This window comes from Ambystoma mexicanum, chromosome 4p (assembly GCF_040938575.1).
Source record: "Ambystoma mexicanum isolate Mex_15411 chromosome 4p, UKY_AmexF1_1, whole genome shotgun sequence".
NCBI lineage: Eukaryota > Metazoa > Chordata > Amphibia > Caudata > Ambystomatidae > Ambystoma > Ambystoma mexicanum.
In genome coordinates this window covers 494,029,901-494,057,653 of record NC_090927.1, presented here as the reverse complement: position 1 = coordinate 494,057,653, position 27,753 = coordinate 494,029,901, and positions in this window count along the sequence as shown.

Below are 27,753 nucleotides of genomic sequence, written 5' to 3'. Positions count from 1 at the left end.
CTTATATCTTCTTTATGACATTATTTTACTGTTGTCAGACTTTGTTTTAACTTACATCCATTCTGTTCATGCATCCTTCTTGGTAACTTCGCTCCATTATGTCAGCTTGTGGGTACACTCTAAATGGTTACCTGAGTGCATATCGTCTGTCAAATAATCTATTTGGTTTAGGAATATTGCAAGGATTCAAGCATGGGCTCCCAATTGTGGCTCTTCGTCTGTCATTCTATTAGGACGGTGCGAAGGGGGCAGAGACCAGGGAGAAGGTGTCCACCTGCTCCTCTACAGTGTGCATGTGCAATCTGTTTTTTTTAAATAATGCATGGTCTAGAGAGGGGATTGCGAAGACCGCGGATAGTCATGCAGGGCTATGGATTATGGTCTTTCTTGTATGCTAAAGAGAAGAATTTCGGACAGAAAATTGTTTCTGTGCTTTTTTCTTTTTCTCTGGTATACAATTGTCCATTATTTCCATTAGCATAGTAGAAAATGGGAATTTTGGAGAATCTTATTGAGTCAAGTATAGTAGATGGAGTCTATAAGCTTATTTTTTTAATTCCATTTTTTTGCTGTGAAAGGTGGTTCCTAAAGGAAACTTTTTTTTTTGTTTTAGTGGTTTTGTTTGTTTTCTTCAGGCAAGTCCAGGAAGTAAGGTTGGGCGGGAAATGAGGGAATGGGCACTAATCACAGATTTGGGGTGGGCAGCGAACAGGGGAAGATGTTGTGCGTGTATCAAATCTAAGGTAGGGGGCAGTGTGTCTCATGCTCTCTGATCACAGCTTCAAAAGCACGTTGAAACTGCTACCCCCTAAGGAAAGAACTTTACGAACATATGACAACAGCATCTAGATATATAGCACCTTTTGAATTTTAATATTCTTACTGTCAGTGAACAAAACCACCTGGCCTAGATATGTCAGTGAACAAAAACAAGTGGCCCACATATGTGATGTCATCAGTGATGTCATCAATGCCATTTGTGATGTCATCTTTGATGTCCTGGGTGTTAGTCTTAGAAGTGCACAGTGGTGGCGCGGGTTCTGGTTGCTTAGCTTACCACAACTGGTGAATTTCTTAAGTTTTTCAGTTTTTCTTGTAACCATAACGTCCCTTTGACAAAGATTTTTAATTGAAGTAACACACGCTCAACATCTTCCCCTGTCCAACTGCCCCTCCATATGAGTGCTTGGTGCCTCCTTTCACAGTAAAAAAAAATAGAACTAAAAAATAAATCTTATAGACACCATCTACTTTACATTTCTCAGTAAAGTACATAGACTCAATGAGATTTTCCAACATTTCCATTAGCATTTTGTGTTATGCTAATGGGAATAATGTGGCGTTCATCCCCAGGTACTGGAACGGGGGATAACAGCCACGCAGCCCAAGTTATCAGTCCAAACGAAGCAAGGGTGGATAACGAGGGCTCCGGACTGTTATGCCCCGTAACACAAGCACTGCAAAGTGCACATTTAAATCCCAAAGCAAACTAATATATTGCAGTCTAATAAACCGGCTGCCAGTCAACACAGGGGCAGTTGCAGTAGCCCCCCTGAGGCTCAGGCCCATTTCAAACGAAAGTTACAATGGCTATTGCTGGCATAAAAGATTGTGGCCTCACTCAGGCTCAACAAGTGATTTATAGTGACCAAAGCTGTTTCCACAACTTCTTTCTTCAGCAGGATCCTCCCTCTGGAATGGCCTCCCTGTCCCTCTAAGCCTTGAGCCGGATCTCCTTAAATTCCAGAAGCTCCTCAAGACATTCCTTTTCTGCCCATCCTTTTCTTTCCCCCTCCCCTGCTTGTTCCACCTGCCTCTCTTTCTAGTCTGCCTGTTCCCTCATGAGCCATACGGGCCAGGGCCTCCTTCGACCAGTCTCCCCCTCACCCATTTACCAGGACTTGCTGTTGGCCACCCTTCTCAGACTAGCCTTAAGTCTGGTCCAGCCCCCTCCCTCGCACTAGTTGACCCCCATCCCTTGTTCCCTAAGCACTTGCCCTCCTGGCCCTCTCTTAGCACTAGTCTAGCCCCTTGCCCCTGCCCTTTTCCCCTCCCCTTCCACTTCCTGTTATTGCACTTGCACGATCCAAATGTCACAAGGCCTAGCAGGACTGTTACTGTTATTTTCTGCTCTGCACCCCCTCCCTCCTTTCTTTGTCTTGTGGTGCCTGGAAACACTTTTTGATGTATAGGCACCATACAATGTTCAATAAATAAAATAAAATGAAATATCTATGCCAGTAGTGGTAAATCTAAATCACATGCACGAAACTGCAGCATTTTACTCCATTTTCACTCATAAATGCATAATTTCAGCACATTATTTTGAAAAACCTTCTCAGGGAAAACTCCCTCAAACCTCTGTTAATTATTTTGGGCTCCCTCCCTATGCTCGGTCATCTGCGCTTATTTGTAAAAATATTTAGAACCTCTGTTGAAAACATGCACCAATTGTGAGGGCTCACCCATGAATTGTTTCAATCACAAAGCCCCTTCAAGTGACACACGACCCCCCCACCCCTAGCAGCAAAAGCTGTCTCTGCCACTAACCAGTAACCACACTACTGAGCAATTTCCTCTGGTTACTAAGCACTGCATATCCCATACCAATGACCAACGTTTCTTAAAGCCATGTGGCCGAACCTTGTGCCTATTAACCATGCCTTCCACACTCAGAAAGCATATCTGCAATAATTTCATATCACTGTCTAGTTGTGACATCACTAATCACCTGCAAAAGATAATCACACAATTTCCCAAAAGTAATGTTAACTTAGATTTGGTTGTAACATTACATTGCTGCTGCCAGTACCAGCAAAGAGCAGTGTTTTCATTTCCATTGGAGCATGTATTTAAAGGTCTGTCCAGGTTTTTAAGACTACTTTCATATGAACTTTGAGTGATTTTTCTTAGGCATTAGTTGATAAGGGGTATTTATGGTAGTATGTTTATTTAATGCACTGATGGATGTGAAAACAGGGGAGCCGAGAACTATCCACGTTACCATTTAATAACTTGGTTAAAATCTTTCCTTTCAAAACATTACAAACTACAATGTTGGTGGTGCTTTATTTTGCCACCTTAACAGATTCTCCATGTATTCTAGGTATGAACAAATGTAAGCTATGGTGCATCTGCAAGAGTACGAGTACATGTGTTGAAGTGGGTGGCGGTGTGACCATGTATTATAATTAATATAATGTTCACCATATATAGAATAGATATTGCATGCCACGTCAGAGTTTAATGACCTTGGACTTGTTTCATTTGGCATGTTTCTCTTACCATTCCTTCCTCTTGACTGTATTGAGGGTTGGACGTTCTCCCACACGCTCTTTTACTTCTCTTTCACCCTATCCTATGATAAGTTATTTATAACGCGCTTAATACCCAGAGGTTTCTAAGGGCAGACCCAGGGATCGAACCTGTGTTGCTCCATGTCGTCTTGCTTCCAAGGCGAGCACATTGCTGCTGAGCTATCCTCCCGAGACTATGGACACTGTTTGCTAATTCTTTTAAACAAGTTATTTCCCAAAAAGCAGTCTCAGTCCCAGAAAGACTCAAACTACACCTACATCCATAAGGTAAACGGCCAAACTCTAAAGTTAGCAAGAGATATGTTTACTTTTGTCATTTCTACTTTAATATAGAATACATATCAAGCAAACTATAAGTATTTTAAAAGTAAACTTGGTGTTAGCTGCTTGTATAAAGCACCCTATTGTTTGCCCTTGTATCATGTAGGGCCCAGAACTCGTCAGGGACTTGTAGTAACATTATAATATGCAATTGGGAGAACATTGTCCAATTCATACATAATTCATTTCTTCTGCCCCAAGAGGTATAGCCAGGATTTTTAACAAGTGGGACCTGAAGCAGAGGATGTTTCTTCTTGGCCAAATACTTGGGAGAGACTGCGCATGGTGAGGAAGCCTGAACCAATCAGGTGGGGGCGGGAGGACTTCTGCCCCAAGAATTATTTTTTTAACAATGTGTTATAACAGTGAATTTTACGGCAAACCTTCTGTGAATAATTGGGTAACAAGCCACCCAGTGTATAATCAGTTTTCAAAGTAAAAAATTTCGTTAGATTTGGTATCCGGTAATATCTCCTTATATATGATCACCATACGTATGGTCGCCGGGAAAAGGCTGTGGTGACTTTATATGTGTTGAACATATATTCAGGGTCAAGGGGGCAGGTGTTGCGGGGGTATGCCCCGCATGTTCAATGTGATAATGTCCCTGCAAACCACAGCTATTTTTTGGCAACATTTTTGTCAGATGACATTTTTGCAGGGACATTATCGCATGGAACCTCAGATACCAAGTCACCAACAGTTCACAGGGGCATTTTCATTATGTCTTTGCCCATAATTTTAATCCTGACTGTGTCCACATATTTCCATGCTATCTGCACCAATATTTCACCGTTTTCCCACATACGGGCATACTCATGTTTGCTTTGCCCATAATGCTAGAAATTAAATTATAAGTACACATGTTCATGCTGGCTCTACCAATATATGTCAATATCCCATCAAAAGCATTCTCCTGTTGGTTTTGCCCTTGATTTTAATAAAAATGTCATTTCACAGTAAGAAAAAATGTTCTTTCAGGCTGCACAAATGCCTCCCCACCATGCCAGAACATGCATCGTGTTCACTTTGTCCTTAGCAAAATTCAAGGTCACAGTAAGGAGACATGTCCAATGCTGGCTGTACAAATGCCCTACACCATCTAAGAAGACTCATCATGTTGACTTACCTCTTAATGGAAGTAAAACATGCTTTGGCACAGTAGGAAATTATTAATTTGCTGGCTTCACAAGTGCCCACACCATATAAAAACACTCCTCATGTTGACTATCCTCGTAACGTCAGTGAAATTGCCATCTTATTTTGAGAAGACATTTCCTTGGCAGGTGCATACTTGCTGCCCCCTCACCATGTAGGAACACTCATCATACGGACGGTGCCTTTAACACCAGAAACAAAATGCTATGATACATGGAGAAAATATGGACTTGCTGGCTCTTCAAATTCCCTCTAGCCCTATGTAAAAAGAAACTCATCATGTTGATTTTGCCTTTAATGAAAGTATACAATGCTATGCCACAGTACGAAAATGGTATCTCCTTGCTGGATGCACAAATGTCTCTCTCACCATCCACCATGCAAAAACACCCATCATGTTGTATTTGCCCTTAGCACCAATACAAAAATGCAATGCTACAGTAAGAAACCATTTCCTTGATGGCTGCACAAAAGCCCCATCTCCTGGTTCCAGGTAAATACCCTCCTCGTGTTGGCTTTGCCCTTAATGCCAATCAGAATATGCAATGCCAGAGTAAGAAAATGTTGCCTTGCTGGCTGCACAAATCCTTCATACCCACCCTATAAGAACACACACCATGATGGCTTTGCCCTTAACACGAGTCAGAAGTTGCAATGCGCCAGTAAGAAAACATGTCCTTGCTGGCTGCACAAATGTCCCCTCTCTGATCAGATGTACAAAAACTAATTATGTTAGCTTTGCCTTCAGCACCATTGAGAACTGCCATCTTCTTGCTGGCTGCACAAATGCCTCACCCCTACCATGTAAGAAGACTCGACATGTTGACTGTGCCCTTAACACCAGTAAAAAATGCAATTGCAAAGTAAGGAAATATTCCCTTGCTGGTTGCACAAATGCTGCCCTCATCTCTCCCATATAAGAACACCCATCATGCTGGCTTTTCCCTTAATGCATGTAAAAAGTGGCATGCCAGTCAAACATGCCATATCACTGTAATAAAGTGTTCATGCTCTAATGACACATGCACACACACACCCATACTCATTCACTTACTCATACAGCATCTCTCTCAATCAATCACAAGAGCACCCAGAACATTCGCACTGCATTCTCCTTCACAAGTGGACTCACGCTCATGCATGTACACCATTCACACTGCACTCACTCACACACTTACACAAACACACTCTTCTTGTATGCATGCATGCATATAAGCATACATACACACCTGAAACCATCACCTGCAAACACACATACATGTTGTTCTTAACTGTTTCCTGGAAAGCTACAGAGTTGATGCTCCTCCCTAGACCTCCGACTCCCATCTCGACACATACATGAAGCAGGGAGAGCGTCCTAGTTTCTGACATGTGAGATCCAGCCAGCGGGCCTACATCTTGCCACTACTGCCCACATCCTGAGAGGGCATTCAGAGATTTTGGGTGGTCCTTGACTGCCCGTTCCTACCTTCTCTACACCTCTACTGTATTCTTTTCGCATTCTGCACATGCAACGTGTTCTCAGTTACCTACTCTGTGTAGAGATATGAGCAAATACATATTCATGCTAATTGCATATTTAATAACTAACTACCGTGATACAGGGTAGACGTTTAACCACACTGAACACAAAGTTTGGGAGCAACAATCATACAGAGATTAACAGCTGAAAGACTTAGAGACTTTTATCAGTGAGAAAGTTAAACAGATGTTCTGTTTTAGATGGTTAATACTATCCCAACGAAGCAGGGCCTTTGCAGTTTGTAGTCACGATACACTTTCGTTGCTTTTTTTTTATTCTTTTTTTTTAGCAGCGATACAGGGCGCAGCGATACAGTGCCTTAATCGAATAACGTTGTATCGCCAGTGTGCAAACAGCACGGCTCCCAAATGGTTCGCAATTATTTCAATGGCAACCCACAGAGAAACGTTCTGTGCACTGGCCAAAGAAACTCGCCTACTGGAGACTGATTTGTAAAGTCCTGCCACACTTAAGGGCCACTCCCCATTTGGATGCATGTGTTAAGTGCACCCCCCCGTAGACGTGCCCCCGTTGTTTCTTGTACGCTGTGTTTGCGTATTAAACATGCGCAAATGGACGCATTGATAGATATTTGACACTATTGAACACTACTTGGAAACGTCTTTTACAATTCAGGAATACCGGATACAGCTTTTACCTGAATTCTAACGTCTATTGGTAAGCATTCTTGTGCTCTGTACAAGCACAAGCAAAGATAACATACAATAAATAAGTGAACTACAGTTGGGATTCAAGTCATGCAATGTATTTGTAAGTAACTGCGCTATGGTATTTTAAATTATTAATTTTCCAAGGAACGCTTGGATCACTTGGGATGAGGTGTTGTCCAATGTTTAATTAACATATCTTGAAGTGAAGAGGCTGGGGTGCTCTGGCTTCCCCTATCATCAGAACGGTCTGGCCCGGTGCCAGTCACTAATCCCCATGTCTTCCCTCTGCAGCTCCTCAAGGCCATAGAACTGTGAGGTACGTCGAAAGTATGCACAATAAATGCAAATCAAATAAAGAATACTTGTTTGGGTAAGAGAATGCAACACGCCATTTCAAAGACTCTGCACCTTTGTGGCTGTCCCAGGTTGAAATGTTTGTTCAGGTTACTACACATTGTTGACAAGCATTAGCAACGCCAATAGGTTGTTTTCTGTTGCATGTTAATTGCAGCATCAAATGCCCCAATAATACCGTCGAGACAGTAACTCAACTTTATTTTGGTAAACAGTACAATTCCATCCAACCCAACAGCAATCCCATCTCTAGCCAACCTACTGGGATTAAACCAACCTTCACAACTGTCAACATGGGAACAATTTAGCTTAGCGAATATGGAGACAGCTGACATTGACCAAACCTTGATCAGCACAAATCCTGACCGAGCAAAACAAAAATGCTGGCTTGCGGACTGGAAGTCAAACTGGGAAGAATGTAATACATATAAGATCTTCGCCACTGTACATTTCATCTTAAAAGAGCAAATCAAGTACCTACATACTTGGCCAAATTTCCAGACCATGAATACCGTGAACAAATCATGTGACCTACGCTTTGACCTCTCGCCCACAAACGCAGTATTGGCAGTAAGATCTAAAGACAAAACTCAAAATAGGTGCCGCGTCTGCAAGCAGCCAAACATGCCTGGAACACCAGAACATCTTCTTGTAGAATGTGGAGAGCTATCTTTATTGCCATAGTCGGCAAGAGGAAACCTGTCACCTTGCCGCAACACGTGGGCCTCTGTGCCATTGGACTCTAAATCTGCCAAGTCATCAATTTGAACTTAGGCACTGAACTCCTGCTGTCTTTACTTTGGTGCCCACGGCTTCGCTGCTGCGTCCCCCCACTGTTTCATAATTCTTACCCTTGTTATCTCTGTTTCCTTTGTAGTCCTTTCTGGCTTCTGCCGCCTCCTAGCCCGCCTCTCTTGCTCCCGCCTTCCCTCTTCCACTTCCTATATTTGCACTGGTGCGCGCGCATCGCACGAGCATCCGAAGTGCATTCCAAAGTGGACTGTTGGGCTGTTAGGCTGTGAGGCTGCTGGGGCGCTGGTAGCGGTATATTTCGTGCAGATCTGTCATTCTGGCTCAATTCATATGTTAGTACGTACAGCCGGACCTAAGGTTGGTCGCTTATATATTGTTGTGGGGTGTAAATCCATTTTACTAGTATAAGTACACTCTGAGTGAAGTTGATAATCCCCCTGACAATGGCCGATGGTCTGCGCAGCGGGAAAAAATCAAACATGCACAAACTAAAAAAACGCTGAGTTTGAACATGTCCGGGCTAATTCAACATTAGATATACCCAACATCCCTCCCATTCTTGAAGAGGAAATTGAACAAAACATTATGACTGTTTATCCTCATGCAAACCTAGCTCACCCTGAAAATGAGGAGGTGCTGCCGGTAGTTAATGATCTAGAAAACAAAGGAATAAATGCACCGGTTATCTCCGAGATCAGAGCAGAGAATGGCATATATACCACGCACTTAAACAAAGAAATGCTCTCCTCAAAGCTTCCTGATATGGTTGCCGAAAGTGAAGAATGCAACTTCACCGCCCCTAAACAAGAGGCACACGCGGAAATAGAAATTGAGCCTTTCAAGAATAGTCTATCACAGAAGAAAGCGAAGCCGAATACCCCTTGGGAATGTGCAACCCCCAATTTGGGTAAAAAACCACCGCCTTTAAAAAAGCGTTGGGGTCTCTTTCCATCAAAGAAGCCAATAAAATCTCCCAGAGAGGATGGTGTAATGAATACACGAACCCTGATATTAGCCTAGATAGAGATGCGATCAGAAAAAAAATGGGGATAGAGAAGTTTGGCAACCACCCTGCTGACTTCTCTATGTTAGCCCCTGCTATTGAGTCTGAATTGGGAAAGCGTATCAGACTATCACACAAACCATCTACTCCAGTAAATAAAAGTAAATATGGGATCGAAAATGTTTTCCTATTTAACAATCCTCCAACCTATTCATATTCTGTGCCCCCAACTTTAGTGTACAGAAAGAGGCACGAGCGATAGGGAGCATTTTTACACCTCAAATGTCTACCGCGGCTGCTTTCAACATTCAGATCAATAGTTCTCCATTCTCATAAAAATTAATGACTCAAGGTACCCAACCCTTACACAGTTTTACTGTTCCACACTATGAATACAATGGCCCTCATCAGGAGGTTGGCGGAATGGGTTTACCGGCACCGGTAAAGGTGCCGGTGCCGGTAAACACATTCTGCCCTACCATGAGGTCTCCTCGCGGGACCCGCAATGAGCTCCTGGAAAAACCAGGCGTCCATGCCGGGTCCTGCGAGGACACCAGGGAGCTAACAACGGGCCCGTCATTAACGGGCTGTTGTTAGCTCAATCACCATTCCCATTGAGCCCTACGGGGGCTCGAATGGGAATGGGGATGGACCGGGTCCGGGTTCCTCGGACGGGAAATTACTGGGTCCACCAAAGTTGCGATGGCCCGGTAAGTCCTCATTTGAGGAACCCGGGTCCGGAATGCGGTAAGGAGGCAACCATGCCGCTGAAGCAGATATTTTCAATATATTTGAACTGTCCTAGACCCCCTTAAACTTACCTTTGAGTGTAAAACTCTGTGGCAGAGCTTTCCTCTATTTCCGTTTATTCTGTAGATATACATTTTCTATACACCTGGGGACCACTGAGGCGATCTGTTCCAACTATTACCAGAGCGGCAGTTTCCCAGCGTCCAGGAACACTTCCTACTTCGAGCAGAGGTATCCTTAAAACCAGGCAAAGAAGATGCCACCCACATTGCAGACCTCCCTGGTAGAAACAGTGCTAACTAGCACACACAGTTTGGGATCGGTTCAGCTGCAAGCAGATCCCACTAGTGGGAAGTTCTGCTAACTGGCTTTCATGAACGATTAAGTGCAGAGGATGCCTCGACATTTGGACTGCTGGGAGCATAATTAAAACAGGTGGGTATGCCAATGCTAAGATGGCTGTAACAGCCACGACAGAAAGAAGTTTGAGGAATTTGAAGGGGCCAACAAAACAGGGTTTCAAACTATCTGCACGCAGTAGAGAGCTATACTTGATCATGCAGTACATAGGTTGCAGCTAGTCTTGATTACAATCTGCCGAGTGCTTGCACGTGATTGTTGACCGTTGTAATGTGTTGTGTGCTGTCTGATGGTTGAACACCATTCTCTGAGCCTTATTCTGAGATGCCGGACAGAGGAAGAAGAACTAATCGGAAATGGCTTACAGTTAAACAAATAAATGTGACAAGCCAAGCCAACAGAGACATGACCAGGGGAGTTGCTAGGTCTGGAAAAGACCCGGGGCTAAGCTGATGTCGGAACTGTTGGGACTGGGGGCTAGCTAGTCTTTTGGCTGTAGCTCCTGAGATTCTATCCGGGGCTACAACCAAAAGATCAGGGGCTATAGCCCCCTTAGCCTCCCCCTAGCAACGCCCCTGGACATGACGATAATTGCGATAGGAACATTCAGCTGAGGGTAGGAATGCATTACAATTATCTTGTGCAGATGAATCAGCTTAGACATCGTTTGATTATTTGGTTCACTCATTCTGTCTGTTACTCTTTTTGGGGATAGAAGATAGTGGTATGGTGACTTGAATTCCAGTTTTTCAGCCAAAGCTTGACAGTGTTGAACTGTGCTCTGTGATCTGATATTATTCTGCGTGTAGACCATGTAAGTTATCAATAGTGTGCATGAAGAGGGGAACCAAGTTTTCAGCAATAATAAGGCTTAGAGAGGAAAGAAAGGCTGCATCTGAATGTTTTGACCTAAGATTTGCATGCTGTCCTATTATCAGGACAGCGTAACTGCAGCTCCAGAAGGCTATTCAGGGCTGGATTGTGTAGATTGATGCCCAAAAGAGCTCAGCCTCAGCACAAGAGGAGTCCTGCATCACACACCACCATAAACATCCTGAACACATTCCAGAAAGCCTGATCCAGGTCTCAGCCTCCAGAGGAACCAGAGGAACCACCCAACCTCATTTAAAGGTGCCCATATTTCCTTCCAGATTTTCTGTCTGTAGAACCTGACCATTGATGGCCATTAAGGGCCCAGACGTAAATACAAGAGCTTTGCCCTCCTGTTTTATAGGGCATAGTTTTAACATGCAGGGGCTCATATTAGCTTGTATTATGTCGAAATAGAGCATCAGAGAATGTTTTTTTTTACTTAAGAATTGATAAAGCATCGAAATAAACCATCTTGCTATAAAACCAGGTACAACTTGCTAGACTGGCAGTAGGACAGTCTAACTGCCTCTATCCAGACCAGTGTCCATATAAGCAAGACTCAGAGCCTCAACATTCTATGAAAGCTCCTAGTAGACATTTTGTTCACCGGGGCTGTACGCAAATCAGTGGATATCAATATAGGTGGAAATATTTATCTTCAAACAGCCTCATCAGACAACTGAAATGGTAGATTTAGTGGTCAGGTTGATGACATATGTGAAGTGGGGTTGTCAAAATGAATGGAGGTCTTCAGACTAGTCACAGGGAAATAGATTGATTTTCATTTAGCTGTACTGTTGCCAACTCGATGTAACTCATTCATGTATTTCCATGTTGTCTCACACACATTAACTTCCTAGGGCACTCAGCAGCTTGCATGGGTTGAAGAGGTCTCAATAGGGATCTATCAAGTAACAGTGACAAGCCAGTGCATTCACAAACCCACATCATTTGTAATGTTTTTAAGATGTAATTATGTAATGGTATGTTAATATCAGGATCCAGAAAAATACCCAAAGATTGGATAGAGGTTAGTACAATTTCAGCAGAAAATTGTCCATAAAACAAGTACACAACATAACAAATAAACCTTAGAAGAAAAAGTAATTGCAGAAGATATGGCTCAAAAACATTTTATAAATGTGTGCGGAATAATGGTTCATAGTGCAATTAATCAACAGGTGGATTTGGAATCACTCTGTATCTAATAATGTGTGTTTAATACAGTCTGATAAACGAAAAGTGCATATTTAAAAAATAGTTTTGGCCTGATTAAGAGAAAACATTGTGCAGTGCAAAAGTAAATAACACCAATAAAAGGCACTATGCGATGCGCAATAATAAACGATCTGCCTCTGCGCTGTTTCCAGCACTGTGCACCACGTCTGCACGCCTTTGCGTGAGGCACTCAAGACTGGCCAGCGCAAAGGACATGAAGGGGGCGGAATATGCAGACCCCCTCATTAAAACAGAGAAATGAGGGATAACATGGGCATGGGGAGGAATAACATGGGCGTGGGAGGCACCCAATAAGTGCAAAAACACGCCCCATGAAGTGCAAACAAGGCCATATTCACAGAATAACCTATGGACCTGTGCCTGTTATGTTCCTGCCCCGCGCGGAGTCATAGCATGGTAGGCCGCAGCAGTAGGCCTCAATGACGCAGCTCCAGCCAGAGCGAGAAAGAAAGACACGACACACGCTGCTAGGGTCTGTGCCTGGAACTGCCTCGATCGCGCGGGGGCTGGGCTTTTATTCAGACGCCCTACGTCACCGCGTAGCGGGGCGAAGGGCAGATATAACATTCCTCCTTTATTATTAACAAAACACGACAGTAAAACACACCAACACAAACGTTACTGCTACTACTCATAATGGAACTGCAGTTGCACACTCCCATTTCCAAACGTCCAGAGTCCCACCTACCACACATAGTCCTTGAGCCGAGGTGGTGGCTGGATGGCAGCCCTCAGGCCATACCGTCCACCCCGTGGGGCGGCTGCTACAGTCTCAGGGGATCTCTCACCTTCCCCGTCCGGCTCACCCAGGTCCGGTTAGCTCCCGTGCTCCCACGTTCTGTCATCCATGTGTCCTTCGCCTTGGAAATCTTCGGGTCCGTCCTCAACCCTCGGAGACTCCTCATCTTCTTGGGGACACTCCCCATCCGTCCACAGGTTGCGCGGCACCGCCTTAAACCAGGATGCGTTGCGCGTCACCTGGCGATGTCCCCTTTGTGCCGTTATCATGGTCCCTCGTGTCTCACGAACAGTCCAAGGGAGAGTCTCGTAACGGGATTCCATTTTGGACTTCGACGGGTTCTGTAACACGACCACCTGATCGCCCACTTGGTGGTCGGATGGTCGCGACCTCCTCTTGGTGCTCATGTTTGCATTGGCGTCCCTGCGTCGTCGGTCAGTGCGCACCTCGTCTAGCTCGTCTGGTCCCCTGCTGGGGTGGTGTGGGATGGACGACCTGATGACGGTGCCGAACATGAGATCCGCTGGGGGGACGCCTGTTGTGCAGTGCGGGGTGACCCGGTAGTTCCTCAGGAATCGATAGAGGTCAACCTTCCACGGGCTGGCATTTGCTTTGGACAGCCTCAGCACTTTATTGAGTGTTCTCATGAAGCGTTCTACGTCGCTGTTGGCCTGTGGCCATCTGGGCATGATGTGGTGGTACCGGATGTTTAGATCATGCAGGTACTGTTTGAACTCCACCCCTTGGAAGGGGGCTCCATTATCACTTTTGATCGTGGTTGGTAGTCCATGTGTCGCAAACATCTTCTCAATGGCCGGGATGACCACGTCCGCTGCTGTGGACTCGACCACCTCAACCTCGGGGTATCGAGAGTGGTCATCGATTGCCACCAGGAGGTACAGGCCCTCCCGTAGTTTGCAAAAGTCAATGCTTATTGCATCCCACCTGCCAGAGCCCCTTTCTGCCGATAAGATGGGTTCCGGATCTGGTGGGGCTCCGGTTATGAGGCACGGCAGGCAGGTGTTGACCAGAGTTTCGACTTTTTCGTCAATGCGAGGGAACCACACTCGGTGTCGGATGCGCGCCTTCGTTCGGGCCATCGCTTGGTGGCCCTCATGGGCGAGTGCCACTATCCGGTCATGCAGGCCTGGTGGGATGACAATGCGATCTCTGTGGAGCAACAACCCCTGGTCTGTTATCGATAAGTCTTGGCGGACGGTGAACATTCCTGTGAGGAACACTTTTGCCTCCTCCATCCGGTTATGCGTGTTGCTCATGAATGACCTCCAGTCGCCCAAAATGATGGCGTCTTTCACCAGATCGCAGCACGGGTCACTGCATGTCTCCTCCACGATGTCCTCAGTGCTGACCGCCTTTGGCCTCATTGCTCGCACCACCTGGCAGATGTGCTCTTCGGTCTCTTCGGCCACCTGAACTTCCTGCGGCGTTGCCTCTGTTGGGTGCCTGGAGAGGTAGTCTGCCGGGTTGCCACATCCCGGTTGATACTGGAGCTCAAAGTTGTACTGCTGAAGGTGTAGCAGCCATTTGGCTATTCTGGCCGGTGGGTTTGATGAGGTGCCCATGAAGATGGGGAGGAGGGGCTTGTGGTCCGTAATGGCTGTGAACTTCGGCCATATAGGTACAGGTGGAAATGGTTGCACCCCCATAGTACGTCGATTGCCTCTTTCTCGATGTGTGACTACCTCTGCTCCGTTGCTGTGAGAGCACGCGACGCATAGGCGATGGGTCTCTTCTCGCCTTCATTGGTAACCTGCATGAGGATGGCCCCTAGGCCGACCGGGCTGGCATCGACGTAGAGCTCCGTCGGAAGGCCAGTGTTATAGTACGCCATTCTCGTCTCTGCGGACAGCGACTCTTTTATGCTCTCAAAAGCATCTTGGCAAGCTTTTCCCCACTCCCACTTCGCGTTGAGCTTCGTGAGTTCACAGAGGGGTTCCGACAGTGTGGCCAGGTTTCAAATGAATCTTCCACAGTACGTGGCTATCCCCAAAAAGCTGCAGACAGGTAGGGGCACGGTCTCCTGTCCCCCACCTGGCTCCTCATCCTCTCTGACCTCAAAGAGGAATGTGGGGTTGGGACTGCTTAGTAGCTGTTCATCTGCCTTCTCCCTCAATAAGGCTGCCACATCATCGTCTGCCCCCTCCCACAATGAGTCCTGTCTAGGCATGCTGATGATGCTCGGCAACAGCAGCAGGTTATCGCAATGCAGTGCTGCCCTGCCACTGCTGGTTTCTGCTTGCTCATCCCCTGGCGTGCCCACAGGCACATGCACCCCCTCAGCTGCAGATGCACCTACAGAAACAAGCCAACAAAAATAATTTCTACATCTGCAAACACACATGACTCAGGCGGGCTGATTAGTCATTGGGCAGCAAAATCCAATACCGAAATACGTCCAGACAGACAATGCAAAGGTGACAGCACCCCAGCAAATCTCACAGTAAACCTGGCAACAAGCTACAAAAGCACACAATGCACCACTGGCATGTATTGCAAGTGGCTGACACGGCGGTCACCAGTGTGCACATATATTTACCTTAAAGCATGCAAACATCAATTAGTGCTGCTACCACAGCAAGTTGCCGGTTACCGGCATGATGCCTGCACTGGATTACCCCCCCACCCCCACATGTCATTGCCATTGAACACCTCCCATTTGCTACACATGACCTTGCATTGAATGACATAGACATGCATGACCCTTTGCCAGTGGATCAGCCATGTGATGAACGCAACATTGACGTCTAACACTGCACAGACATGGCATAGTAACTGTTCATGTTGCCATGAAGTACATGGACACACATCCATGTCAACATTGGCATATACAGCTAATACTGTAAGGCACACTGAAGTGTCCTCCACACATCCAGAAAACAGTCCACAGACCACGTGTATTGGACCCACATGTGTGTACATCTGTAACGTAATGCCATGATTTTAATCCAAATGCTCACCACCAATTTACTCACACATTGACATGCGAAGTGTCATTGTCATCTAATGACAGTTATACAAATCACTCACCAGCAGCTTGTTCGAAAATATTGATGCCTCCAATGCCTACAACCTGTTCAGTTGCAATGAGGCCAGAGGCAACCTCTGCAAATGGTGTCAGCTCCTCAACATGCGGCAAACCACCGCCAGTTCTCTGGGCTGAGGACACATTCACACCCAGCTTTTTCTTGGTCCGCCTGGTTAGGTCATCCATCCACCTGTGCACCTCTTTTGCAGTGCGGCTCTCCACCCCACAGGCATTCACAAGGTCAGTCACCTCCGGCCACTTCCGCAAATGCTGGGCGATCCTCAGGGTGCTTCCAACCCTGGGGTACAGCTCGAGTGGTGTTCCTCCGCATAGTCTAAGACCTGAAGTTCCTCCTCCTCAAACTTCCTCTTCCTGCTCTGGCCCTTGTCTGCAACTGGTGGCTGTCCCTGGCCCCTAGGAGTACCTGTGGTACCTTCATCGACAGCGCTGGTGCCAGACTGTGGAACTGGTGTGTCCCCACCACATGGCAGCTGTGCTCCCCTCCGGCATGTCTTGCTGGTCGTCCCTACCCCTTAAGTGGTCTCCCAGCCATGCCAGTTCCCCTGCCATCCATGTCAGTTGCTCAATAAGCAAAGGATGTATTAATAGTCCTGCACTTACTCCGCGTATATGACAATTCCACCAGCAACGCCGTCCATGACTGTGCTCCCCGTCCACCAACCGTTGAGATTACACTACGCAGATGCTTCCTGTGCATGCGCACACTAATCCTAGTAGTTCATGCATGCACAGTTTGCACAGTGTAACGCACCTAATTTATATGTTTTGGGATTTCCTTCTCATTGCACCTGGAGTTGCATGTGTCCACTAACAATTCACTGCAACCGGTTCTGGACATATCTTGGACTGCTTGCACCCTCCTGGAAACCCTCCAGTGTATATGAGGTGCACAGTCTGCTCCAGGTGGACTGTGGTACGGCAACAATACATTGCTGCCTGCTGCTACTCAGTGCACGTGAGTGGGGGAATGTTGAAGGGTGAACCTGTTGATCTGTAGCTGCATGCAGGGTGGGGAGTGGGATGGTGGGACTCAAGGGGAGGGGTAAGGTCATGAGTTGCACAGTCTGTTGCAGCTAGGCGCTCACCTATGTAAGGGCATGAATATGTGGCATGGACACAGTCACAATGCATTGTAGTTGACTTCTACCTGTCTGTCATGCACATGTGGGCCACATTGGCAGTTGCATGAATTGTGATATCAAGGTGCCTAGGTTGCTTGTGTGGCAGAGACATGAACAGCTGGACGTTAAGTGTGCACGTGTGAGTGTATTGGCCCATGCACAGGTGACACTAGGAACAATGTCACTGTCCATTTGCACTTTATTTCCTGGATTGGCATTGGCTACAGGAGGCGGGATAATGTGTAGTGACCATACTTGGGACCCTGTGATGTGAGTGGGCAATGTTGGGATAAAACAGAGTGTTGTAGAGTCCTTCCGACGATGGTTGTCCGACTTGTTTCTCTGTTAAAGGTGCATCCAAGGCCCTGTGCCATCCCGCCTGCATCACCACAAACATGTCGGCTACATCCATCTTCAAGGGTCACGCGGATGAGGGATACCAACTTTTTGGGGGCATAGGTTGCCATAGTGTGCGACCAGGTGCTCAAGCACCAAGACACCCTATTCCACCCAGAGCAGCAGCTTGGGGCGGTCGGCCATAGGGTGTAGGCGGATATGGCAGGTCATTACCCCGGCTGTGAACATCGAGAGAGTGGCCAAACGGACCGCTGCCAACATCAAGAAGAGATGGGATGATAAGAGAATCTGGTGCCAAAAGAAAGCCAGGGCTGCTATCGATGCTGGACCGACATCAGAAGGGCACTCGGGCAGACACCTTAGGATTCCAACACACCACCTCAGGGTGAACCCGGAACTACATGACCAGGTCCTCGTACTGCAGGAGCAGACCAAGGCTGCAGGTGAGTCTGCCCCATCATTTCAATTTGTCTGGATGTGTATGACATGTGATGCATATGCATTTTGTTGGGGTCGATGGTCGCAGGACACAGCAGTGTAGTGTGAGCAGGTGTAACATGTATTGTTGTCCCAGTGACTTTGGCAGGGCTCATGTGTGCTGTCTATGTGATGCATGCATGGTTACTCTCTGTGTGTGTCCCATGGGTGCGTGGACTTGGGAGGATGTGCCAAGGGGGTACCTGCATCTAGCCATGGTCTCGAGGTGTTGCATGTTGATGTCAGTGGTGTTGGGGCATGTGTCACTGACAGAATGTTATCCCACCGTCACAATCAGTACCCAGTGCTAAGTTTACGGGTGGCCACATCTAGTCAGGGACGGGGTGAGGGCACAGGCCACAATCAGAGATGTCGGATGTGGATTAACCTTTTGTGGATTTGAGTGTTTAGCTGACCCTTCTGGCGCCAGTGCATGGTGTGATTTTGAATGTTGTGATGCATGTGAGGGCCTTTTGTGGCCAGGATGGACTAGTATCTTAATGGCTGTTGGATGGTTGACTTGCCAGGTGGATGTGATGGTCTACAGAGTGGAGCTGTGAGTCTGACAATTCTGCGTTGGCCATGGACATGTACAATGTATGGGTGTGGGAAGAGTGTCCTTGGGCAATGGTGGATGTAGATGTTTGTTTCAATGATGTAATGTTGATGGCTGTATATCTCTGTGATTTGGACCTGTCATCATGTATACACCTTCCATGTAGCCATTAGAATGGTGTTCCCTTGGACTGGCAACTGTTCACTCACTGCAGAGGCATGCATGATTTAGTTATCTGTTTGCATCATGTGTTCCGTGCTCACATGTCTGGCTCCTGATGCAGTATCATTGGAGGCGTATTGTAATTGGGACGTGGATTCTGCATGTGTGATGGTGGGATATGACAAATGTGTTGTTGGATCTTGCAGATGTGCACACAAATGCAGATATGTCTCTCCTTTCTCTCTTTCTAATTAGTGTGACATACAGCTGCAGAATCAAGCACAGAGGACGAGCAGGTGGCAAGGCAAAGGACCTCAAGGAGGCTGCGCAGGTGGCATACACAGATCCACTCAAGTACTTCACCTGAGGGACAGGTGTCAGCTGAGGGTTCATCTTCGGAGGCACGGGCCATTGCGATGAACCTGGAGTGTGAGTCCTCAGGGGCAGAGGAGCAGGATGAATATGCACCCCACTCAGTCAGGCAGGTTGACACAAGGGTGACATCTGGTGTGTCAGGGCCCGGTGTGGTGGAGGTGGAGGAGGCATTTGTGGGCATGTCCGTGGTGTCAGGTGGTGTTACGGCATCTGATGTTCAGGCTGCAGATGTGCGCTTTGGACAAGAGGGTGTGCAGGACACAGTGGCAGGGATGTACAGGAGGTGGGAATAGTGGGTGTAGGTGCCCATTACATGTGGGCAGCTTAATGTGGTCGGTATACAGGGGATGGGAATGGTGGGTGTAAGTGCACGCTGCATTTGGGGAGCACAGTTGTATTTGATGCAAGGGGTTAGTGATGGTTGGTATGGGTGCAGCTCTTGGTTGTTCCTTGTGGGTACTCGCCATGCTGTTTGTGTTATTTTTGCTGCATCTTGTTTGACAGATTGAAATGTGCGCAAGAAGGTAGGTTTCGCAGACTCCTTAGTTTGCACTGGGGGTGTTTGTGGGTGTGTCTCGTGCAATCCCATATTTTTTGCACGGTTGTCCACTGCTGGCGCTTAATTCTGTAAATCTCCTTCTAGAACGATGCATTTGCACTGCGCAATCCAAGCGTACATGCATATTTTTTTGCAATACTTTTGTGCTTCTTTCTGTAAATCAGGCCCTTTGACTTTCTCATTAAAAATGCAAATGTTATTGACATTAACACAGCAAGTACATTCCATCATGGATTTCGGGCATTGCTTGCTAGAAGTTATTTGCCTAACCATAAAATCTTAAAGATGGCCTGTGTTTTCACCTATGATAATATGCATGTTAAACTAAATGTGACTTGTAGTGTGCATGCAAGTTGCTATCATATCCAATTAGATATATCCTATTATGACTGTATTTAATAGAAATATTGAAGTATGAATCCTGGTAATACATTTCCACAAAAACTATTTCTAACGGTCTTAGCTTGAGTAGGTATTTCACAGGCTGTTTCCAGTTGTTTAGTAGTGAAACACATTTACATGTTTACCATAGAAGTCTAAACAGTTTCCATATCATATTCCTGGTATATGTAAACCCGAGTTGATATTGCCCTTGCAAATTCTTGCCTGTGCAGCCGAGATTTAGTGTTTGGTTCACAAAGGTTAGTCAGCTCCATCTTTAACAATAGATCTAAAACAGAACTCTATAATTTATAATCCAGTTTGTAAAGCCCTTTCACTGCTAGTAGTATTCCCTCTCAAGTATTAGTTCAGTGGGAACTATGATAATAATCGTTGCACAGAATACATATTACTCTTAGGTGTAATTTCCCTTACAATGTTTATTACTTTCAGTTTTATTTATTTATGTTTTCCTTAGTATTGTATAGGCTGTGCAGCCTTAATTAGGTCTGATTATTATAGCTTTATTAATGCCCTCAGAGTTGCAACGTCCAGGCAGAAAGTAAACACCTCATAGCCATCCTGCTTTGAAAAAAGAACACAAACTTTTTAAGTGTGGAAGGAGATACTTCTTCCACACTTTCTCATATATGTTAAAGAAAAATAAAAGTGCACAGTGGTCTTGAAGAACTCTCAAATACCTAATCTGACAGTAATGCTTACCTCACTCAAAGACCTTAAACTCTGCAACAACCTTCCCATATTCCAAACTGCGACTTCTGTCAAGCCTCAAAGTGTCACCCTCAGTGCCCCAGTGGGAAATGGGGGTTCCCAGCATCAGAATCACCTTCCGTTAAACTGGGTTACTTCTCACTCTTGTTTTTTCCTCTTAATTGTTTTCCTCTTAATGTTTCCTCTTTGCAGTGATGCCTCCTGCTGGAACCTTCTAGAAAGGGTTCTTCATTCCGCAGCTCTCCAGATGCTTTGGACTCTGACTCTGATCATGCCTCGCCATTTTGTAATGCCAGCAAGGGTCGATAGCAGTTTTAGTACAAACCATCTGGAAAGGTAACTGGTGCAGTCACTCTTTCAATGTTACGTTTTCAATGTCACAGGAGGCTAAGCCCACCTGCCCACGATATACTGTAGAGAATGAAAACAAAACTGTGGACGATTGCACTCTAGTTGATATGATGCACTTTTCTTTTGCAACAATTAAAATATATGGAGCTACTTGTGCTTTTCTTAGCATTAGAAATAACATGATTTACTGTACTGAAAGTCTTATCAGTTGAGCTCTAATAATGTAGGTACATCACAGTGAGAAACACCACAGCATAGAATAAATGCCTAACATAGTTAATACCAACATTTTGTATTTGTTTTGTTAAGCCTCATATCAAATGAATGAAAAAACAGCATTTCTGTTATCTCGTGTGAACATACTATTCGTGTCCTTTTCTTCATTATAGACACACGAGATAGGCAGCCTCTCCGTTAAGCTTTATAAAATCTAACAGCAGCACATGATATATTCCACTTGCATTGTGCATGCGAGGTGATATCATCGCCAATTAAATATATCCAATTATGACTGCATTTTAATAGAAATATTGAAGGTATGAATCCTGGTAATATGTTTCCCCAGGAAGGATTGCCAGCAGTCTTAGCTTGAGCGGGCATTTCAGCAGCAGTGTGCCAGCTGGCTAATCCTGAAACACATTTACATTTCTAGCATATAAGCCTCCAGGCCTTCCCTCTTGCGAAGGTAAACCCTATTTTATATTGCAGCTCTACTGAATTTTTAATAAAAAAGAAAATATATCTGAAAGCCCAGCACTGACCGTCTTCAATCTGAATAACAGCATGGAAGGTATCATGAATGACACTTCACCATCCCACACAATAAACATGTTGTTGCTTTTGAATGCCCGGCCCCTGGAGAAATGCGTATGTTATTTCATTTAACAAGGAAATATGTTCTAAAATGTAACGCACGCGTGGCAGATTATTTGCGAGAGGCGTTGAAGTTATCACATGCAGCACAAAAGAAACGAAGACGGATACATTTCTACCTCTAGCAAACCTTAGCCGGAAGTGATTTGCAAGCGGAAGGAGGAAGCTTCTACTCGAGAGTCTGGAGGCTCTGCAGCCTGTCGGTTTGTATGTACTTGTGAGAGGGTACGTTTCAAACTTGTTGGTTGAGTTCTTTTTTAGGTGGTTTTCTTGAGACATGTTTGAGGGCTCGGAATTATGAGTAACTAAGAACCGAACATGCGTCCATTCGGCTTGTTATAGAAATAGAGTAATGAGCACCGCTGAAAGATCTGGTAGATCTATGGTGATAGCCAGAACTTTGTAAGCCAGTGTTTTGAGATATGTGTCATGTACACATTTTGGTGCAATTCAGAGTACATATGACACCAGGGTCAGGGCCCGCCCTAGGCATGGGCAGTCTGTGCCATTGCCTAGGGGGTCCTCACTCATGGGGGCACCACAGGCACCAGCTAGCAAGGATATACAGAGTAATATAGATTGGGCCTGAGTCACAACATGTTTTTCGGTGAATCCCATTGAAAAACACTTTGTTAACGAGGGCCATTGTGAACTAACGGCCGTGCTGCCTCAAAGAAGGATGTTTTTATTTCTGCTTGTCCCAGAAAGACGATGTTGTCACCTTCCAACCCCATGTGACATTCAGGGGAAAAATCCCCCCAGTGATGCTTCTTGGCCATTCATTTATCGCTCTTTGTTTAGATAGAGCATTTAGGATGCAATCTTTTTATTATTATACATTATGGTTTATTTAAGTAACCATTGTTTTGGGAAATGGCTTAACGTTTCAGTTATATGAGCAGCAACATAATTTTTATTCTGAAAGCACACACAAAACTCAAGTTCGATGCCCAAATCGACTTCTTCTTAAAAACAATTAAAATGCGTCCTCTAAAAAGATTTAAACGATCTCCATTATTTTATACCTTCTCATTCGACCTACAAAATCGTATTATTTTGGTAGAATGTCACGTCTTTGTCAAACAATGAAAAACAACCACATTACCTTTTCACATATTACTTTTGCTATACGTGTTTATTTCTTATAAATACTTTTACAAAACCTGCATGCCATTTTATTTAGCCTTCCACTGAATTGCATTCTGGTATTAGCAGTCTTCCATTCAAGGTGGGGTAAATAATGGTACATTAGAATGCTACATTGTGCCCTTAGAATTTGATATGGATTTACATATTCGTCAGAGTGCTTCATTTTGTTTGTATACGTTTCAAGTCATCTTAATAAAAAGGCATTGTTGAAAGCCAAACATTGAGATAAGGAGGGGAAAGAATTACAGGGCATGTGAGTTGTGATGATTTGCCAGGGATGTGGAAAGAGAGGTTGCTGTCTCGGAAACTGGAGAGGCAGATCATGCGCTGGTGTTAACATTTGAAGACCTGAAAAATTGGTTGCTCTCACTGCCTCGAGATATCCCATGTAAACAGGTTCTCCTTCAATCACACTCCAAAGCAATCATGCAGGAGAGGAACTTTGCCCTGTCTGCTCAAAACAAACACATGTCCTTGGGAGACATGGTCACAGCAGAACACATTCTTTAGGTATGTAGCTCACCTTATATTTAAAAATATTGAAATCATTTCTTGGAGACTCATTTCATTTGACAGCCAACATCATTTTCATTTGCTGTAGTTTTTGAATTATAATCATGAAACTGCTGCAAAAAACCCATTTGAATTCATTTAGCATAATACAATCATATTTCTTTTGCGCTGAATTTCACAGTGAGAAGGTGTTTTCAAACAGAAGGTGCATAAGGATATTTTACAAACAATATTTCTCCAAACGACAGCTAGGAATGTATGAGTTCAAGTTGCAGACTTGTCACGAATCGCGACTTTGCCACTTTACCGAATTGTGTGTTCCCAGGCAAATCATTACATCTCACAGAGGAACATCTGTCAAATGTAGAAGTCCTTAGAGCTGATTCATCTCTAACTGGCCTGATTTACAACATTTGTTTTTCAATGGAAGATCCCATTGAAAAATACTTTGTAAATCGGGCCCAGAACTTGCTACTCCAAAAAAGCCTCACTCATGATATTGCCATATAATAAGACTGGGTGTTCATATAGAGAACATCACAAAGTTTATCTCTTGGCTTACTCCTGGCAACATCTGTTAATGTAACTTCCCATGGTCTGCTTGAGCATTAATGAGACATTCTGTGAAGCACCTTTCTGTGATGCCACTATATAATTAAGGGGGTGGGCACATCATTGGCCATCCTGGACCCCCATATCCTAGGATGGGCCCTGTCCATGGTCATGGCCGGTTTGAGTCCTTTGTGGTGAAGTTTTCAGTTCTAACAGTAAGACAGACTTTACATCTTAAAATGAATTGAGTTGCTGACTGAAGGCCTTATTCTGAGCTAGATGTCTAATTAGGAAAAGTATCATTCCATGATGGAAATACACTTTCAATATTTTCTCCATATTCTGCATCTATTATATAGTTAATTGTCAGGTACCATAGGACACCCGAAAAATGAACTGCTATTAACAACGGATTTGGTTGAAACTTTGCAGACAAAAGTGCACTTACAGCCCACCCCCCAGACTGGAAATTGTGGCAAAGAAGAGTTAAAAAGTAAAGAAATCGTTAAGAAAACAAATAAATTCAGTTTTGGCCTAGTCCTAATTCATTTTCCCAATTTGTGCTCCATCGCACAGCAAAAAACCGCTGGACGGAATTGGACTAGGTATGAAACAACTTGGGCACAAAGCATTGACTCGATTTCTGGTGGGGTTCATCCGGGTTTAATGAGTCCAGTAATTTTATAAATATTTGACAGAGAAGGGGGACCCCCTTTTCCCAAAATTATAGTGATATCGCCCCTGTTGTGAAGGCACGTCTCTATACTCTCACACTAGAGAGAATACAACCCGCTACGGAAAAAAGGCCCAAGTCGATCTTGTAAGGATAATACGTTTTAAACTCACATGCAGATGAGAGCAACAGCAAAGAACTCTGCTGCTAAGAACATTCTGACAAAAAGAGGTACAAGCAGAAACATTTAAAGGTACACAGCGTCATGATGACGCAACAACATACAGTAAAAACCTGCACGGCTGATTGAATGGACCCTGTACATGTACCACTTTTATCCATGAGGAATGGCAGTTTATTGGTCCCAGCCCAGTCCATCCGTCTTCCATCCTATGGGTGCTGCAGGGCTCATCTTCTTCTCACGTCGAAGGTCAGAAAAACAAATGAAGTATGCTCCTACTATTTAGCTTGTTTTATCACTCATACTGATCTTGGCAGGCCTTAAAACAGACACAAAGGAGGTTCTGGGGCACTCTAACCTTGACACACACATTTCACTCACTCCCCTCCAAGCCATTAGGGTCCAAGGTCTCCAGTCTCGTTTTGAACTATAATTTATCCCTTCCAGCACCTCACAATAGAAATCCCATGGTTGTCGCTTCAATGATATGCCCTGTCCGTCCTCTTTGAACATTTCAGGACTTGTCACTTTGGGCTTGGTGGTCAAAGGGCACCTGGTGCCATGGAATTCGGGGATCTTAGGGTTAAGTCAGTTATATGGGCTATAACTCGTGGTCATCCGGGAATGGGCTGGGTCATGCTTTGGCCATTGTGAGAAAACATGCACACCAGTTGCCGGTCTCTTATCGTTCCCTAGTAGGGCACATTCCTCTTGGGTGAAAAACACATCTTTGTAACACTTTTGGAACAATGAAGAGACGTCGGGGTGGGTGGGGGTGTGCACTGTCCTCATGGGAGATCGGGCGTGACTGGAGATTTCTGTGGTCTTGTAGATTTGGGCCTAGTGCATGCAATGCCGCATTTACTGTGTAGGCCTTCCCTTCTACATATGATTACTAATATCTCCCAGAATAACGATGATACTTGCGCCTTGGGCCCCACCATGTAGTTAGACTATGTTTGGTTATATTAAAATGGGGTCCTGTTAAAGAGGAATGCATCCCTTTCACTGGCCCATCACAGTGCCTCAAATGCATCTAGACTCATCCTAAAGCACCTAGGGGGAACAGGGATATCTCCTTCCCAACAGTTGCTCCCATGAAGTCAATGGATCAACATTTAACACATGGTTGGGTGGTGCAAGTGATTGTGTCACATAGATCTCCAGATGGTATGCGGTTTGATGTACACTGGCGTGTTATCTGAGCTAATGCGGGTACAACATTTCAGAGTTTGAAATGTACTTACAAATGGCTGTGGATATGTCAGCTTCCACATTTTAATTGAGCATACCCTTGATGCTGGCCATGGCCGGAATAGATGCATTACTCTCCTCCAAAAGATATAGAATCAGTGGTGGAAGGGCGTCCCTTACAGTGCCTAAGACTCCTTGTGGTGCTAGGCCACAATCGTCAAGAATTGAAAATGTATCTAGTTCTATTGCTTCTTCACCACTTCATTTGTACCTGTGTAGGTAGAGTTGGACACAGCTTTATCCCAGGTGGCTTCCCAGAGGTGGGTGCAATTCTATGAGAGGGTTTGACCCAAGGAGTGGACAAAAATCTGTAGCCTTTTTGCCCGGCCCTCAGCAAAAACGTCTATCTCCTGCCATGGGAATTAAACATTTTTTGCTGGTGGCTACTAGCAGTTCTTCTCTCCAGCACTATTTTATTGGTTCCTAATTTTCTCTGAAATTCTGCTGCAAAGTCCGTTTAAAAGTAGGCTGTATTTTCCAAATTAGCCACCCGTCTCTTTGTGTGTCATGTACTTAACGTGACAGTATTTTCACGTGTGGGGATGGTCTTTTCCAGTTTCCGAATGCAGATAGTTGCATTGTGCACTTGTGGGCACTATTGCTATTACATGGCCAATGGTAAAACCATAATTGTGCAGAGACATAAAATCATCCTGCCCGGCAAGTACTGAACCTCACAAAACCTTATTGAACTTTAGTCTCAGGTTGAAGACCTTAATAAAATCTGGTCTTGAGACTCATGGGCATTTCCTGCACTTATATTATTTACACTTTGTATCCTGAGATATTTTCTTCCCTGGTTAATTTCAATGTCACTCCTATCCTTCTCTATGTAACGTAATAAAATTAGTTTCCTTAATCTTCCGTGTTCTCTGTTGATTCCATTCACCATGATTCAGAATATTCCAACGTACTGGTTCCCCACATGCTTTGTATGTACCAGCAGGCGCTGCATGATGGAAGCTTGCCAGATGCCACGCGAGCGGCCGTAGTCGCCCTACTCCTGAAACCAGGGAAAAACCCAGAAGACATGGCGTCTGTATGGAAGGTTGGGAGGCCCTCCTCCCCTGCATTGCCCACCTACGTGAGGCTCATGACTCGTCGGCAGCCCCCCATGCACCTGGGCCCGGGAGGCAGGGCGGCTGCGGATCGATACGTGAGGCTGCACGGCCAGTAGCCTGGCATAACCTAGACACCATTTTGTAATAGACAGGACTCCATTTTAAGCATACTGAACCCAGGCCCATGCATAATAGATGGTGTACAGAGCTGCAGCTCGGCCCCCACTTGACCGCACACTGAGAGGCCAGCGCTTCCCCCCAACCTCCACCCCATGGCAGATCTGCTGAAAGCCCGATCT